Below are 16,837 nucleotides of genomic sequence, written 5' to 3' on the forward strand. Positions count from 1 at the left end.
TTATACTTGTAAGCTCTGGCTTTAATACAATTAGCAGTTACCTCTCATACAGGCAGGAAACGCTGCTCAGCTCCCTGTGTGTGGCTGAACTGGGAACAGAGAGACTCTGCTGCTGTGAATGCAGCAGTGATCTGACAGTGCAGCTCTGGCCAGTCTAGTTCTGGAAAGGTGAACTAACACAGGACCTTAAGGTCTGTGTTTCATTCATCCCTCATGCAAGCTGACAGTCAGAGTAACTTTGTGCTGAAGCACCAGACGGCGCTGACAGAGAGAAGGTGATGCCACGTGTTCCATTTTCCATCACAGGGATGCAACATCTGGTCAAGGGATACTGAACAGCTGGGGGAGGTACAGCTTTACATTGCCACAGCTGTTTGTCTGGGGAGTAGAGTCAGAGCTGTCAGTCCCCCACCACGCTGCAACCTCAGGACTTCCCTGGAAGCAGACTTAAGATTTCTATTTGACTTTTTCCTGGTCTCCCTGTCGCCAAAGAAACTTCACTTACTTGTCCATCAGAATGGTGTAATTGGAATAAGGTGCTACTCTGCTAAATTCCTGAGATAATATGTTAGATTTTAATGGATTGGTGTGTGTCTCTGCTGAAACATGTATGTGCTCTTTAAGCAGACAGCTTTCACAGCTCTCTGTATAAACCTTTGTACTTGGAATGTTTCTGAATATACACAAAAGTCAAAAAAAGAAAGGTAAGGCTAGTGAAGCATTTTTTCAGGATTAATAGCAAATTGGAACTGTAGTCCCTCCCTGTAATGACAAGGCATATTTGGCATTTGTGAGTTCATCTGCAGGCATATCACTTGATCAGACTCCTTCCACTGCAGGAGCTCCTGGTGTATCTGCCAGCTCAGTCACTGACATTTTCATGAGAACTCTAATACTCCCTCTTAGAGCTCTTCATAGAGAGATCTGGTTGAGATGTGAGAGCTGATCACCAGTGATAGGCAGGAAGATAAATCAGGTGAGATAATAGTCTTTTCTGACCTTAAAATATTGCAATAAAAATAACAACAGTTGGTCAAAATACCTCAAAGTTTCAAGCCTGAATATTAAAAAATACTAAAATTTACTTGGCCTGTCACTTGCTGCACTGCTGTTAAGTTTTAAAAGTTTACTATGATAATTTGTAATATGCAAAGGATTGTAGTACAGTCTTAGAGGTTATGAAGACAACATTTCTGGATTCTAGACCTCAGTTGCGTGGCTTATACCACAGTTTTCAAGTTCTGAGTAGTTGGTCACCTTTTTATATAAAGTCTACAAATCAACACTTATAAATAACTTTTACTTAGAATGCAAAATTAGCTCCCATGGCTGCTTGTTTATGGACACTGATGTTATTTCTTCATCATGGAAGTAATCAGTGGAGCAACCACCTACATAATCAGGACATTGCTTTTTTTAACCTTTTAAATGAGGTGAGAATCGTTAAATGCATTTTTAAATATTAAAACATGTTTGTGAAAACTGGACTTAATGGAAGGAACAGCCCTTTCTGGCAGAAACAGAAGCTCTCTGTTAGTACAGTATGAACCCTACCTGTAATCAAAGAGTTATTTTGATTTTTAATAGGATTTTCTGGGCACATATGGTCAGTATCCACAGGCTAAAATTAGAAACAGGACCTGGAAGAAGGCAAAGGACAAACTATGCAGTTGTAGTAGTTCTGTACTGTGTGTAGAAGGGTGTGTAAAATATCTGTGCACAGCCATACAGGTTCAGAGTTGTGGAAAATGCAGAAGCACTGTCTCCATCCACACGTTACGCATTATTTGAGTAGTAGGCAAAAAAAGTAATATTTTAAGACAATGTCTAAATCCCCAGTGACTGGGTATCTTAGGATTCATCTTTCATACCTTGACAGCCTTTAGAGTATCGGGGAAGTTTTACAAACAGTCTATAGAATCCTCAGTGTTGAGGTATTATTACACCTCTATAGAGAAAAGCCCTTGAGCAATGTAAGCAACATAATCTGGGACCTGTGGTTCACCTGCCTTGCTTTATGAGGATTCCTTTAAAATATTGCATTTTATAGTTGCTACTTGTTGATATGTGAGGGATTGTTATCTGGGTAAAATCAGCCCATGTCCCTCTAAGAGTTAAGGAGAGGGCCAGTGTTTAGTTAGACATCTGCAATCTCAATGCAAGGATGGAAAACAAAACCAGTAGCTGAAAATCAGCTGTACAGTTCAGAACTCAAGGCCTGAGAATAGTAATATAGCACTATGTACAAAAATATTAGAAATAGAGACTAATGCTTTCTGTCACCTTGGCTTAAAATCTAATGAATGTATGACAAGATGAAGTGACAATTCTCGAAAAACCCATCCTGTGGTGTCCTCATCCTCAAGTCTTTCACACTCATTATCTCCAAGGTCCAGACTGGTCTCCATGTCAGGCAGAGCCAAGTAAAACTACAAAGATTTCCTCTATTGTGTGCTGAAAATTGCCATGGCCTCTGCAACGTGTTGTTTGCTCTTTCCCTTGCTCTTGCTCTCTCAGTTCCTTCAGCAGCGCTCTGCAGACACGTCCCATCTTCAGTAAGGGAAAAACATGGTAATGAGGAGCAGATGGGATCCCCTTCATGAACTCTAATCTCCTCCACTTTCATGGGTGACAGGTGCTGGAATGAATTCTCTGCTAATGGCAACTCCTGAACGACTGGGTAAAATTCAAATGCCCGGGAGAGCAAAATTATCATGTGGTTAAAGTACCAGACTTTGGTTCAGGAGCTTTTCTGAAGACTTTTGTCTGATTCGAGGCATGACACCTAATCTTCTATACTTTATCCATAAAGTGTGGGTAATGTTGCCTTCTTTTCTTAGTCCAAGGGGTGATGATTCACACATGCTAGAAAGGGAAAGACATACAAAATTATTGCTTGAATTTTAAAAGGCTCATATTAATGCACTGTGCAGAACATCTGGAGCACATATTAAATTAATTAATACTGTTTTCACTTCCTATGAGCCCTGGTTTCTTTTCAGCCCTTGAACATCCCAAGTTTCTGATACAAGGTTTACTCTGAGCAAACACTTTTCCTCTCAGAATTGTTTTTATTTCAGACTGAAGGAGAGAAAGGAGAATAAATGAATAAGGAGTTAATAAAGATCAACATGAGAGAGAAGGCAGGAACCATTCTCTTTATCTCAACCATTTAAAATAGATTTTTAGTCCTGTGTTGAAGCAGAGAGCATGGGGGAGCATTATTTGAAGGGATACAAAACCAGAGATTCAGGTGGCCCACTTACACCTCCATAACCCAGGAAACCCAATATTTTAGACTAATCTCCATCTATCTCAGCTGCAGTATTGCATCCCCCACTCTCATAAACTAGGAATTATCTACTGTTTATGTATAAACTATATTTCTCCCTTGTCAGCCAGATGGGGCAGAGGGCCAGGAAAAAAAGGAGGGGGTTTTAGGGGTGTGGGGGTGTCAGCAGAGATTGCAGACCCAGACTGAACATCCTCAAAGGGATGTGAATGCAGGAGAAAAACATTTTGCAGGTGATTGCCTTCCTCAGACTTGCAACAGTGTAATTTCACAAACTCCACTGGGAAAGTCCCTCACAAAAAGCAGCTTATTTCTTAGCATAAACAGTATTCTGTTTTCCTCCTTCCACCCCCAGTTTCCCCAAAAATGCCTTATTTCTTAGAATTTCTTTATCCATTCCACCCAAATATTTTTGTCCAATTTCCTCTAGCATGAAACCTGCTGTCTTACATCTCAATCTTTTAGGATGTTGGGACTGAATTGTTTGTGTACTCTTGGATATTGAGAGCACTTTTCTTTCTCTTCTGATAACCCTTTCATTATCATTTTCTTTCAAATACTCTCTTAAAAAAGCTTTCACTTAGGTGCTGAGATGACTTGCTAAATGTCATAAAATTATTTGTGAATTTCTGGTGAATGTTCTGGAGAATAAAAGGGTGATAAGGGTCAGAAGAATGCTGATAATACACGACTCAGCTATGTAAGGCTCATATAACAGAAAACTTGGAATCCAGTCAAAAGTAGATTGAAGATAATACTCTTATTGCAAGAAGTCCAGAGTTAAAAAAGGGGTTACTGCTCTTGTAATCCAGCTTACTTGTGAAATTTAGGAGTATTATAAACCCTGAACAGTTTGTGACAGCTGTGACATTTAGGTTACCTTGGTACATTTAGAATAAACTTTTCTGAAAACCACAAAGAAAGTTTTTATTTTGTATCCCTTCCTTTCTGATCCTGGACAGAAACACACAAATATTTTTTTTCTCTTTAAAAGTTTTGACTTTGATTGTCATTCAAGGACCTTTGAAAAATTACATGTAACAGAAAGACCAGATTAACAAAGAATGTAATTAGGAAAATTGAATGTGGTTTATTATGAAAGTGAGTGTTTTTTTCAATTCTGAAGGTTATTTTCTTAGTATGTACTTTCATGCACTTGTTATGCTTAGTGAAAATGAAGGGACCAGGTGAGGTCACCACAAGGCACACAAAGAGCAAGTGGTATTTTCTCTGTTACATCCTTCCTTTCCATGAATTAGGAATGAAGTGGCATTTTGATATATATTGTTGAAAGGATATGATCTTCTCCTGCTAGATCACAGAATTTAGTCAAGGACTGTGCAGTTCAAATCTGAGATAGCTCTGTGGTATCACAGGTGGATAAAGAAGGATGCAAAATGGCTTTTGCATGATTGTGTGGATAGGAGGCGACAGATGACTCGTTCTCTTATTGTGCATTTGTTTATCTGAGGACTGCATAGTAGCTGTTCCTTTCTCGCCTTCTTAACAGAGTCCCTATTTCCTCTATATTGTTATTTTTTTGATAACACAAAGAACTCTCCTGATCTATCCACAATTTACCTGCCATATAACCTTATTAAAGATAGAAAATGAATGAGGTCTTCTTCCTTTTTAAAAAACTTTTGTAGTGTGGTTCTTGTTTCTGCTACTGTAAGTCTGTGCAGTGTCACATAATACTCCATTTAATAACTCTTCATCAGCCACAAGCAAACCTTATATCCACAATGAAGGGGATCACTCCTGCATATCCCTTCTCTCAACACCAGAGTATACAAGAGAATAAATACAGACCAAGTATACAAGTGTTTTCTTTCTTTAAGCAACAAGTTTGCCAGAAAATTGCAGCATTCTGAAGCTCATGAGAATTTTTTCCCCAGTGGCAGATGACAGAAGTGTTGCTTGGGTAAAAGACATTTATGGGGGAGAGAACTTTTTCTTGGAGTGCAGCCTTTCTGGGTTTGTCAGTATCTGCTGACTCAGTGCTGAGGGCATCGCTTCTTCTCATGATCCAAATAGATTGGGAAGTTTTTTTTGTCACAGTGTTAAAATAAATGGTTGCCTCATATTGAATGGCTTTTGCCTTAATTTTAATTAAAAATTCAGTCAAGACTTTCTTTTCTCCTGTTTGTTCAGATTTAGGTTTTTGTTTGTTGTAAGAAAGGAAGAACATGAAGGATTTCAGATAACCTCTCTTTTTGGAACAGCCTGTAAATCACCCTGTAAATCATGCAAACTTAGTCATGTTTGATGCTTTTTAATGACAGCAGTTTCAGCTTTGTAAATGGATTATTTTCGTTTTCCTCCTGTGAATCATGACACTTTCATCTCTTTAAGAATACTAATACTCCTCAGGCTCATAAAGAGCAGGGAGGAGCTTCAGGAAAGAGAGTTATCAGCTGAATTAGGCCAAGTGCTTGGATCACACATCTTTGTCCCCAGCTTCCTGACTCAGCCAGTGCTGTAGGTGTGAGCTGGAGGGGAGGAATAACAATCTAATTTCAGCTCACCATGTTATTCTCAGCAGACCCACCTTGATCAGCTGTGGAGGTTTAGCTCCAGTGCAGGTTCACACCCTGCCAGCCTGGTGCAGGAGGTGGGGGACATTTGGAGCCACCTTAAAACGTTCCTGATGAATCTGCAGCATTCTGGCAGATCTGTGGGCAAACCACGAAACGGCATCTCTGAATTACTCTACGAGACTAATCTATTCTAAGTCTGCTCTTGAATTCATGCTGGTCACACTCAGGAGCCCTGATACACTGTGAGGTCTGTTTCTTGGCACAGCTGCTGTGGAAAGTCTGCCTGGTAGTCAGACAAAAGCTGAAATTGTTATTCTTCGTGAAGAACTTCAAAGGCAGACACAGCTGACCTGGCATCCAGAATGGCCATTTTAATGCAATCTAATGAATATTATGCAGGGAGACATTTGAATGTAAAGTAAGAATTGAATGCATTTTATGTCCTTGTGAAGTTTAAATGTTACGTTTGTTTTAAAACTTGGAAAACCTGTTTGTTTAATATGACATTGTCAGTTTGAAAGAAGCAAGCAGATATTTAATGAGGGCTTTTAAAGCAATAACAAATGTCTTATTTTTCAGGATAATGATAATCAGGAACAAATAAAACAGTACAAGTAAATGTTATTTACCTTCTTATTTCATTTGCTGGTTTAATCTACTACAACAGGGTATCATTACCTTAGTTATATCTCCCTTTCTATTATTTTCCATTTGATGTTGCAATATTCACTGTGCATGTTGTGTCATTCCTCAGGGCTGGCAGTGTATACTGCATCCCTGTGAAGGACTGTATCTGTGGTGGGATTCCACTGAAAATTAGAAAAAATATTACAAAATATGGTGAGGAGAGCTTATGATATTTTCTGTACAAGAAAAAAATGAAACCTCAAACATCTGCAAAAACCTTATTAGTCCTTTGAACTTATTTAGTAAAACTCTGTTATGCTGAAAGAATTTATTTCTATCAGAAAACAAATGAAATAATTTTACATGGGAGGATTTTAGCTTTCATATGTTTCACTGAGAGCGTTGAAGAATTACACAGGTTTCCAAAAGCATGTAGGTTCTAGGTCAGCTTAATTTACCTGGTGTCTCAGGATTTCTGTGTATTAGGTACTGTATTTTACTGGTACTTTCTTTAGGGTAGAACTACATCCTAAAGAAAAGGATCATCCTGAACAAACTGGCAAGTTTGTCATTCAAGAAGCACAAACCTTGTCCCCTGTGCAATTAGGGAACAAGCTCACCAGTGACCCACTAACCCTGCCAGTTCTGCTTCGCTGAGGAGCAACTTGTCAAATGTCACTTTTTTAGCCTGGAAACCAGAACTCCTGAAAGCTCTTTAAGATGGGGAGCTGCTGCAAGGAGATTTGTTTCCTTCAATAAGAAAACCTGCTGAAAGTCACCACCACAGGGTTACTGGGTCCTAGAAGGCCCTTAGGGCTCCAGTCAGTCCTCATGTAGGGATATTCCTGTCTGCTTGAGTAAGGTGGTCGTTCTCTGGCTGATAAATTGTGACAGCATGTTCAGGGATTTTCTTATTGCAATTCATTTATTTCTAAAGAGATTGAGTGTTTTCTCTTTCTGTGAAGAGTCAGGAACACAATAAACAAGCAGCTTTTCTCCTCCAGCTTTTCTGGAAGGGGAAGACCTGAGGTCTGTGCTGCTGTAGGAGGTGCAGATCTGCCCTTAGTTCTCTGCTTCAGCCTCCTCCAGCACCTTAGGAATAAAGTAGGAATTACACCTGTTAGCTCCATGATTCTCCCTGACCTCTTTGCCTCAGGTGGTAGCACCAGGCATCCTCTTTGGTGATTTAACTATACAGAGGTATTCCATTTGAGTGCTTAGTATTAATTTATTTAAATGAGGTCAGTTAACATGTTTGCTTCCAACTCCCATTGAGGAGGACCATTAACACCTCATTCCTAGCAATATATCCTCAAAACTCCGTGCATATCAAGCAATATATGGAAAATGCCTCTGTTTACAGGTCAACCACTGATAGCTGTTGTTACTGTTCCTAAGTTTCAGGAGGCTGAGAGAAGAATGTGTTCCTGCAGAGAAATCTTTCTAGAATTATTGGAGAAGGATTTTGTGAAATACGTTTCATTCATATTTTTGTATGTGATAAATCAGTGTGTCTGACTGGAACAGCGTATTTTGCTCCTTAAAGTATGATCCACTCTGAAAACCTGGCTCAAATAGCTGTGATTCTGGGTTTTGAACTAAACTTAATACTCTCAGCAGAAGTTTTGACAGTGAGGATTTAAAAAAGCCAGCTAAGGAGTGAGCTTGACCTTCAAGAAAACCACAAATACAAGCAGACAAAACTGTAATGAGCAACCATTGAAGGCCAAGCACCATTTTTAAGCAATTCTCCACCAAAGAATGTGGAATAAAAGAAAACTGAAACTATTTCACCAACCCAGAGCCTATGGACAAACTCTTAAGGCAAGAAGTTTGTAGACCAAATTCCTGAAGTTGTGGTGTTTATTGCATTTACTGGTAAACTTGGAAGATTTCTTAATAGGATGGTCAGAAATCAGTCAAACAAAGAAACTATAGCCTGGGAAAAAAAGTACCCCTTTGTTCTCTTTTATTGGTTTGAATTTTCTCCAAGTGAGCAAGTCAAGCAGAACAGGAAGTCTTGAAAGCGTTTGTTCTCTTGTTCATCTAAACTTGGCTGCTCTGCAGTGCTGAAATCCCAAATCAGCAGCAGAAGAGGTGAGATTCTAAAACTGTGGATACAGTTTGAATTAAATCCACGTTTCTAAAACTGAATTTCAGTGTTTCTGTGTTAGAAATAAGAGAAACTTCATGTACCTAGGTTAAAATAGATAGCATCCTCTTGATGATGTTCCTCTACTCCTAAGCTTTGGATTTATATTGTATTTTCCTTCTTCAAGGATATAGTGCTTTTCAGTTCCCCAGTGTTTTCTAGTATGTTTAGAGCTTTAAAAAGCTGTTGTTTTAGTTCTAACACTCCTCAGCTACCCAGAATAAAAAGAAATTGTTTGGATCCTTTTAAAGAGAGAAAGAGAGAGGGTGAGGGAAGTGTTTGTTCCATGTGTAGGTCCCCTAATTCGTGTTGCTGTGTTTTCTCTCTGGCTTTCCTTAGGAAGTGGAGATGTGCTGGTTCAGATTATTCCCTTCAAGTAATTACTTGCTCACAGATGTTTTTGCATCTTCAAGGGAAGCATAAGAAATATCTCCCTGGTTGGTTGTGTCAGTGTTTGTTTAGAGTAGATTCCTATTTGTCTTCCAGATATCTTCATTTTTGCTGCTCAAGGAGAAGAAATTCAGAGTTTACTTGGAAACCTTACCTTTGTCTCATCAGAGAACATTGATTTTGTTTTACAAGGTATAGAAGGTAAAACAATAGACACACACTTATGAAATACAAGTATTAATGTTCATGCAGGGTTGAGAAAAAAGAAGGAACACTTACAATGGGAAAAGATCAATGTCAAGAATTCTCTCTGAACATGTTTTAATTTTCAAGGGCCTGTGGTAAGAGTGCAATATCAAACCAGGATGTTTTGCAAAACTAAGTAAACAAAATACTAGGCACATCATAAACATTACTTGCAAAGTGTAACCTGGAAAAAAATTGTCCCTTATATAACTGATGGAAAGGGAAAAATAAATAATTTTAGTCTGCCCCTGGCATTATACAACTCAAGTGTAATTCATAATTAAGGCTCTGCATATTCCTTTTATGCCCACTGTGTGACTTCTACTTGTACTGTACTATTTTCTCCTAAACTGCATTCATACTTCTGTTTTAGCTGCTGTTTGTCTCCTAAATACATAATATTTTGTATTTACAGGGAAATGCTAGTTTGGGTCCTCCATAGGCTCTGTCTTTTCCCTTTAAAGATAAAATAGGAATTGAAGTTAACAGAAATGAAAACAGTTGATTAAGATTGTTGCCTACAGTGTTACCAAATGGCAAAGGAAGATTGAAGCTGCAGCATTTTGTCTCTCTCATGCTCAGCCATTTTGGATTTGAAGTCTTTTCATTTTCTCTATAGATGAGAGAAGCCATTGGAGAGAAAAAGGGAACTGAGGCTCCTGCAGTTCCAATCCAGCTGTTCAGTATCTCCCACTGTAAGTTCTTCATTCAGTGTCCATTGGTGGATAAACAATATTGGTCACATCACTTTTTTTAATATATATTCATATGAATTGAGAACAGTGTCTTTGTGTTGATCTGTCCTTTCATAATCTGCTTTAAGACACAACATTGGTTTTAGGTGCTCTCTCCTGGTGAATCAATTCTGAGAGAAGGCCAAAAGCAGGCTTCCATTTCCATGGCAGGACACTCACTACAACATCACTACAGGTATGACACAGTTTATTTTAGGAATACTTAAGAAGCATATAATGAATAAACCTCTTTTATCTATAGATATATTTACTTGGACCATCATATAGGAGGCATTCAGGTCTAGAAGAAGAGTTTGTTGAGGAAAAAAATGTAAAGGTTTACTGACTTCTCAAGACTTTTAGAATTAGTAGTTGGTTGTTTTTGTTTGGTTTTTTTTTCCTTTCCCAGGGGCTTAGGAAAAATTAGGAACTGGCTGTACCCTCATACTCAGTGAAAACAGTCATTCCCTCTTCCATTTTACCAAAAGGTGACATGAACTTACAAGGATCTTGCCAGGTTTTGTGATTAGCTGATGCCTGTTGGAGGCAATGCTGGAAGGAGCAATTGCACAGCTCAGTGCTGTGCTGCTTCCAGTTCACCTCTCTGGAGCTGTAGGAATGGCAACATGGAGACAACCTCTCGTTCCCCCTTGTCCTCCTCTTGAGAACGGATGTCTGGGAAAGGTAGGAGCAGCCACTGTCGAAACAAAACTCTGCAGTTTGGAATGAACTGAATGTCTGAAGGAGTTTTGTTTATTTTCTCTTCTGTGGTGGCACATAAATGGCAAGGGGTTTGGCAGCACTTATCGCAGCAGAAAGAGCAACACTGTAAAAATTACAAAAGAGGACTTGACAAACATGTAAAGTGGTTTTTAATTTCAGACACCCTGGAGCATGATGCATTTGAAAATTTTTAATTGGGAGCTTGAAGTTTGATAGATTTAATTGCAAAAGATAGTTGAAGTCCTGAGCCCAACGAGTACAAACAAGGATATATAGAGTTGTGAAGCTTTCTTTTAATGTTAGAGAGCCACCATGTGCATAATATGTGCCTTGTTTGTATCATTCATGCCCTGACCCCTCCTTCCACAAGCAACTGAGTTAATCTCTAATTTTCAAAGCCTGTATTTTTGTGTCTTGGCAGCTATAAAATGCACACATTAAAAGAATACGAGTGGGGGAATTCATTAGCCTCAGACCAGCCCTGTTACTGCAGGAACCACGGAGGGCTGTTTGTCTGCCAGGCTGAGAGCAGTCCATGTAAGTACCATGTGTTGTCAGCTGTCAAGTTAAAATCACTCTGCTACATCCTGAACAGGGTTAGAGCATATTTCTTCAGAGAAAAAAAAAAAAGAGTTTATATCATCTGTCAGTTTGGGGGTTTTTTGGGGGTGCTGGTAGCTTTTTTGTCTTTTGTTAGGCTTGCTTTATAAATGCATTTATTTCAGTAATATTTTCAGATTTACTCAAATTTTCCAGCAGAGAAATTGCATGTATATGTCATCATCTTATTTAAATGCAGGGTTTGGGTTTTTTTTTATTTGTCTGTTTTTATCACACTGTCACAATATGTTCAAACACCATTCACCTACACCCCTATTTACTCACTTAGACAGGTCTATAGAATTAATCAGCTCATCTGAGGGTCAGGAAACATTTAAATGTTTATGTTTCATTTAGAAGGGCTTTTTATTAATATTATTAGGCACTATCAGTGCCTCTGCTGGTTGAAGCTTGGAGAGATCAGTGCTGGTGATGGTTGTTCCTACAAACACATCTTACAGGAAAGCTTCTCCTTCCTCCTGGACCCTGAAGGTATTGCTGTTTAGAAGAACATTTTTAATTACTCTTTATGATGCTGCAAAACTTCCTTTGGGCTTTGTAGAGCCAATTACAGATAGAGAAGGAATATTATCCAGAAGGCAGGAAGAACGATCACCTTGAGAGCTGAGGTGAGAGTTAGAAATCCTGATGATGTGAACAGAGGGAAGGACAGAGAGGTTTCTTACAGTGTCAGAGACTGCTGGGCCAATTACTGCCTGTGTTACCTGCTGGCTGGAGCTTCCAGAGGGTTTCCAGGTGTTGATCCAAGTAAAAAGCTGCTCCAATAAAACTGTTAGAATTGTTTCTATGTTTCTTTGATTTGCCGGTTCTTCAATTTTTTACTTTATAATACTTGTTTGATTAAGACCTTAGAGGTTGATTTGGTTTTTGTTTTCCTAAGTTTTATTATCAAATGTCTCTTCTGTTCCAAATATAGTCAGGGTGATACTTGCAAAAACTATTACACTTATATAACAGAGAGAAAGTTAATGATACATTATACTAAATACAAATCTTCCTCCCATTTTCCCAAATAAAAGCAACTGCTACAGCAAAACTTAAAAGTACTACTTAGCCTTGCTTTAGAGTAATCCAGGAGTGAAACATAGGTACCAATATTGTAGCATCTTCTCAATCACAATGGGATGCTGAACTATGTAATTTTGTATATAAATCATTTTCTAATATGTCTTCACTCTGGGTGGGTGTGAGTTTTCTCAAATGGTTTAAAAATAACAATCATATAATATTAGCATCTTATTTGTCTCTCTGTTGTGCTTTTCAAAAGATCAGAGCTTTATAATTTGTTGGAAATACCTAAGAATTACACAGATAACTTAATGAAGTTGTTTTGCTCCTCCATTGAGTACAAACATCTTTAGTGTTGAAAGATTATCACTGAAATCCAGGCTTCACTGGGTACAGTCTTAGTACAGTTATTTTGGGTAATATTCCTTTCAAAATGCAATTACTGATGGTACTTTTCTCACAAATAGCTTGAATAGGGCTGGTCCAAATAAAAAACTTTTTTTTTTAAGAAATGAAATTGTTTCAGTCTAGACACTCATTAGCTTGTGAGGAGTGGGGTGTAGGTTTTATGCTTCTGTAAAGAATTCAAGCCATTGGTGGGGGAATACACAGAAAGAAACAAGTAGAAAGAAATAAAACTAAAGTAATTAATTGCTTTGTGTTTATGTGTTTTGCTGTGAAACTACTAAACTAGTTTTGAAAAAAAAATGTTCACTATGGCATTATATGGTCTTTCATTCATGACTTTGCCATTTTTATTCAAATATGAGTTTTGAAAAATTTTCCCTGTTTAGTTAATTCTCTGTTGCTGTACTGTACTTCTTAGTCTGTAAGTTAATTTTCTTTTAGTTGAATAGCCCCTGAATGCAAAGAATCCATGAAAAAGAACTGGGTGGCTGGTAATGGAAGGAAGCAGAATTTGTCTTCCAGTCAATTGACTGGAAAATGCAGCAGAATTCTCTAAAATTTTACTTTATTTGGTGGAGCAATTGGTCCATTGTTTTTCCTTTTAATTCTGATATTCCATTTAATTTTCTGTAGTTTCACTAGAAGTAATCAACTTCTATTAAAGCTGCTGTTGAGAAGAAGTAGGTTAAAGATTTAGTTCAGATTATATATGTACCTATTTGATGTATTTTATGCCCATGAGGAAACAAGAGCTCAGGTTTCAGCAGTGCTGTCTCAAGATACTACAGACTTTGAAAGTCATCACTTTGTAAGACAGGTGTATTCTGGAACTGCTGGGTTCCAGAATACACTGAGGAGATGAGGTCTGAAGACACAATAGAGATGATGTCTTGTAGAACTTTCTTGGGTTTTTTTTTTATTTTGTCCTTAAAAATTTCCTCCTTTAATTGTAAAAGCTCTTCCTCTCATCTCACTTTACTGCCCTCTCACACTGATGCAGAAAATTATGTCATCTTAATGACAACTTGGGACCATTTTTTTAAGCTGTAGAGAGTTCTATTTTTTAAGCTGATAAGAGTTCTAGCTTCATACCTAATAAATAGCTATCAAACCCTGGCCTTCAGGCACTTATTATCTACTGGTGACATTTTCTTATATCAGTGGGCTATTTTCAGTGTCATACCTGGTTACTGCATATTATTTCATTATTTTGGCAGTGATGCTGTAGCAGGAAGGATGTTTTCTTGCTCTCTAGTCCATCTCAAAGCAAAGTGGCAGTTACTCAAGCAGAAAGCTGATATTTCTGATTTCCCAGCTTCTTATCTTTGATAAACTGGCACTAGAGGTGTTTGGGGACCTTGAACACTGGGGTGTTTCTGACCTTTCCTGTAGATGATTCCCGTAGGAATGGCAGGAGATTAAGACTGAACTTCCTAAGGTATGGTTGAAAAATTCAGAAAAGCTTATCTTGGGTTTTTGTTATGTTTGTCATTACTAGGATTAATCATATCCACTCATACTATTTATATCTTTATGTTCCTTCAAGTAGTCAAGATCAAAGCCATTTCTAATCATTAAACAGCCAACATACGTATATCTCCAAAGCATGCAGAAAGGAATGCAAATTTGAAAGAAAACAAATCCTAAAAGAGCAGTTCTGCAAAACTGTGCTTCCCACACATTCCAGTTTGATTGATTGTCACTTAATATTTTATTAAGTAGCAAAGTCTAATCCCCCTTGTGAGACCTCTTAGTCCCCTCTCCCTCTGCTCCTCCTTCAGAATATATAACATTTAAATTCATCTCTCTCTGTTGAATAAAGCTATTTTTAACCTGTTTTCAGTACTAATCTCGCTTAACCTGGTTTTAGTGTACATGGGGCAAAACAATGTAGTTTACGAATTATGAGATTTTTGCAGCTAGAATGAGAAGGCAGTAATTGATTCCTGTACTCCAATTAACTATTACTGGTGAAAATATACATCACATACATAAAAAGAGTGGTGCAGTGTGTGAAATACAGGCTATGCCTTTCTTGCCAAATGTGGCACAAAACTCCAAGGGCACAGATCAAAGCAGTTCACCTGGGCTTATACTAACTGTCTGCTTCACCTTTGGGCAAAGGGTATTGGGGTGTTATCATTATTCCCATGGTCATGGTGAATATTCTATAAATGCCTTTTTATCCTGTTAGCTGAATGAGAAGAGGGGATCAAATATCTGGGCATTTGGGGCTTTGAGTCTATATGATTTATGGAATTTGCTCTATGTAAACTCAGGATGACCGTGGTACATTGCAAAAAAGTTTCAAAAATTAAGATAGTTTTAAGATAAATGTATCGAATGTTATTTTTATTTTGAGACAGAACCTGGTTTATGCGAAGAGATGTTTTCAGTGTGAGAGAATAAACCTTTTCCTTTGAATACTAAAACTGAAAAGAAAGTTACAATGTGCAAAGCCTGTGCTGATGCAGTTGTGTTTGTTGTCCCAACAGTTCTTTCTGAACAGGGTCCCTTTTGGTGACAACATGAGAAAATAGAAGAGCCAAAAATTACCAAAAGCTTAAATTTAATCATTTGAGGAAAAGGCTGTAGATGGTGGAAGCTTTCAGAAAACCACTCGTTTGAATCCCAGAAAGGTGTTGTCAGTGGTGTTCTGTTTCTGGCATTACTTGAGCAGAACAAAGGAAGCTGCCAAGTGGCACTGTGGCTAGCTGTTCTTTGAAGTGTTTAATGTCTTTTAATTAAAAATATCGTGAAGGTAGCTGTCAAGTTGTGAAGTAGCTACACAAATGCACTGAAATGCTTATAGTGAAACAAAGAAAAAGGTGTTATTTCAGAGCTCCAGATTTAATCAGTGCTTTTTGCCATAAAAATATGCATCTGAACATAAAAGAAAAAATTTGATCTGGCTCTAATGATTCTGTATATAATGACTTTCACCACTTAATCCTGGGTTCAGCCTTACTAGGCTGAATTTTGTAACATGAGCATTGAATCTCGAAACAGGACAAGGATGGCCAAGAGAGTTGGTCTGGACGGGCCAGTTTTGAGGGGTTTCCAACCAAAGAACATAAACAGTGGCATGTGCTACTCAGCATGAGTTCTGAACTCAAAGGGGTTTGGTTGTTCCCTGTCAGCAGCCAAGGATGACACAACCATTCCCTCACCCCCTGTTCCCAGCTGGGTGACGGAAGAAGAGAAGAGCAAAAAAACTCACGTGTCAGGGCAAAGACAGTTTAATAAGGAAAGGGGAATTAAAAAGCAAAATGAAAACACAGGTAAATTCCACCTCCCACAAGCAGGTTGATGTCCAGCCAATATCTGAGCTGTGTTGACTTTGGAAAGACCCCCAACCACCCCGGTGTGACGGCTGAGCATGACAGTCCGTGGCAGGGACTTCCCCTCTGGCCCTCCTGGGTCAGCTGTCCTGGCTGGGCCCCCTCCTGCCTCTTGTCCATCTGTCCAAAAATACACGTGTCACGTACAGAATTGTGCAAACAGCACGTGAAAGAAAAAGATACAATCACAAAGATTTATTCTGGAATTTCTGGGTAATTTTTTTTTTTTTTTTTAGCCATTTTTGAGGAATACATATTTCTTCCTCAATAGGTAATTGGCCGGTGTTCTGGAATTTTTGCAATCAGTATTTGTCTAAATAAGAAAACCACATTAAGAGAAAACATTCCATTGAAATCAAGGCAGTATTTGGCATTCAGCCATTTTATATCCATACTCTCAGCCACAGATGCTATTGTTCAGTCAGACTGTGGATACTATTGGGTGTAGGTAAATGGGATTTTGTCTCATTTTAAAACTTGCCAGAAAGTTCACACAAATGAACTGCAGTCAACTGCATCTGAGTCCAATTAAATGGAGTTTATTGTATTAAAAGAACTGGATGGTTTGGATTTTACCAGTCATATCTGTAGACAAAACCTAAGCTTTTGATATTGTTTGCTAAGTTTTCAAAGGCACATTTTCTATCAGACAACAAACATTCTTTGTGATGTCGACTCTATTTTCACTCACTACAATATTTGCACTCTCTCATATTTTCTCTCTTTCAAAGAAAGTCAACTCTATCAAAATCCAT

Source organism: Lepidothrix coronata, unplaced genomic scaffold, assembly GCF_001604755.1.
Source record: "Lepidothrix coronata isolate B3197 unplaced genomic scaffold, Lepidothrix_coronata-1.0 Scaffold2, whole genome shotgun sequence".
NCBI lineage: Eukaryota > Metazoa > Chordata > Aves > Passeriformes > Pipridae > Lepidothrix > Lepidothrix coronata.